This window comes from Lacerta agilis, chromosome 2 (genome assembly GCF_009819535.1).
Source record: "Lacerta agilis isolate rLacAgi1 chromosome 2, rLacAgi1.pri, whole genome shotgun sequence".
Lineage (NCBI taxonomy): Eukaryota > Metazoa > Chordata > Lepidosauria > Squamata > Lacertidae > Lacerta > Lacerta agilis.
The window spans coordinates 4,836,701-4,839,181 of NC_046313.1; positions in this window are offsets into that span (position 1 = coordinate 4,836,701).

Consider the following 2,481-nt stretch of genomic DNA (forward strand, 5'->3'; position numbering starts at 1 on the left):
TGTCTTTGGTAAGGGAACCCTTGTAATGGCTTCCACTCGTTCGGGCGCGAGCGCCCTGGTCCCCTGTCCTATTATGTGTCCCAAGTATTTTACTGTAGTTTGGCAGTATTGTAGTTTCTTTGGTGACACCTTGTGGCCTTTATGTGCCAATGCAGTTAGCAGGTAGACAGTGTCAGTATGGCAGTTGTCCTTTGATGTAGAATTTAATATCAAATCATCTACATACATTAGAAGGGTGGAGCCAGCAGGGAAGGTAAGGTCCTGCAGGTCCTTTTGTAAGGCAGAGGCAAAAATTGTGGGGCTTTCGACATAGCCTTGGGGCAGCCGGGTCCATGTGAGCTGGCCGGTTCCCCATGTGAACGCGAACAAGAACTGACTGTCCTCGTGTATTCTTATAGAGAAGAAGGCGGAACACAGATCCACAACTGTGAAGTAACAGCTATCAGGTGGAATTCCAGTCAATATAGTGTTGGGGTTTGCTGTAATGGCGTGTCGGGGTATAACGAAGTTATTAATAATCCTAAGGTCCTGGACAAACCTGTACCGGGGTGGGTTCCCAGGCTTGCGGAGTGGGAGAACCGGCGAATTGCAAGGACTGGCCGTGGGGACGAGGATCCCTTGGTTTAGGAAATCCTCAATCATAGGCTTGAGTCCTTCTATAGCATCGGGGGGCAGGGGGTATTGCCTAGCGCAGGGGTAAGGCACATCGGTACGGTATTTGATCTTGATGGGTTCTGCTGATTTCAGGAGACCGACTGTTGTGGAAGTGGTTCCCCACAGCCAGGACGGAACCTGGTCTTTTAGCGGCGCTGGGATCTCTAAATTTGGGGTTCCTTCCTCAGCGAGTAGTCCCTGGAAGGAGGTTGCTGAGTCCTCTGGCATATGGAGGTATATGCCCTCTGAACTGCAGGTGATGGTTGCTTTTAATTTGCACAGCAAGTCCCGTCCCAGGAGGTTAACAGGGCTTGAGGTCAAAAGGAAGGAGTGTTCGGCCGCTAGAGGTCCGATGGTGACTCTAGCTGGCTTGGAGAGGTGACAAGTACGGGGAATCCCATCGATGCCCATTATGCGCTGCTGGTCTTCACTAGGTGTCAGATGGCTCCCATTTAGTGTGGAAAATGTAGCCCCAGTGTCTAGCAGACACTTGTAATCATGTCCGTCAATCTTGAGCGTACATATGGGGTCTTGTGAGGACAAGAGAAAAGTGGGGCACATTAGGGCTGTCTCTCCGGGATCCCCTTCTAATTGTCAGTAATTATTATACGGCTGAGGTGGTGGTGGGGCTTGGGCTCGCTGGGGTGTGAATTGGTTATGGAATGGGTTTCCTCCTGCCTGTCCGACATTCAGTGTGGGGTTCTGAGGAGGCGGTAGGGTTTGGTTTGTTGTCTCCTGTTGACTTGGCCCTGAAAAATCCTTATGGAAGACTGGACAATTTCGGCGGAAATGGCCTTCCTGGTGACAATAAAAGCAAAGATAGGGGCCAGGTTGGCGGCTGAACCCTGGTCTCCCGCTTGCAAGTGAACCTCGGTTAAAATAGCTGCCTCTGCCTTGTGGGAGCCCCCGTGGATTTCCAGCGGCTGGTTGGAAGCTGGAGTTCCCTGCTAACCCTCGTTGGAAGGATGCATTATTATTCCCGGTTGGGGCAAATGGTGGGACGCCTAGGGCTAGGGCTAGTACACGGGCATCTTCCTCCTTCTCCTTCCTCGCCTCCTTTCTCCTTCGCTCGTCCCTCCCATCAAACACAGTCTTTGCAATGGCCAGAATTTCGCTGATAGGTTTCCCGTCATAGCCAAGTTGCAGGGAGAGGACCTTCCTGATATCTGCATTGCATTGGTCCTTGAAAAAGCTCTTCACAATTATTTGGTTCTCTGCGAGGTCAGGGTCGATTCCTCCCCACGTCCTGAATGCGTTTATGAGACGTGTGTAAAAGGAGGAGGGGGTCTCATCGGCTCCTTGGGTTATAGCTTGGATCTTTGTCCAATTTATCCCTTTCTTCTTAGCTGCTCTTATTCCTTCAATAACCGCTTTCCTGAAAATCTTTAGGTGCCACTGGTCTTTCGCTGAGTTGTAATCCCAATCAGGTTCATTCCTGAGTTGGTGCGCGGTAACTAAAGTGGCGTCGGCTGGTTTATTTTGGCCATCCTGGAATTGTGGCAAGATGAGTGCTTCCCCTGCCTTTGATAATATTTCCTCCCTGTCAGGGTCATCAAAGAGGGCCTCAAGCAGCATGTGGACATCTGCCCAGGATGGATTGTGCGTCTTGAAAATAGAGTTAATAAATCGGACGCATTGTCCGGGCTCATCCTTAAGGGTGGCCATCTTATCAGCCCAATTCATTAGATCTGATGAGGTGAAAGGGACGTGAGAGTACACGAAGGTGGCAGCTCCCTGATCTGAGGCAGGCGCTATGGGTACATGTCTGAGGGGATACTGCCCCTCTGTGATGTTCGCTTCTGTTGTCTTAGCCAAAGTGGAGTCGGT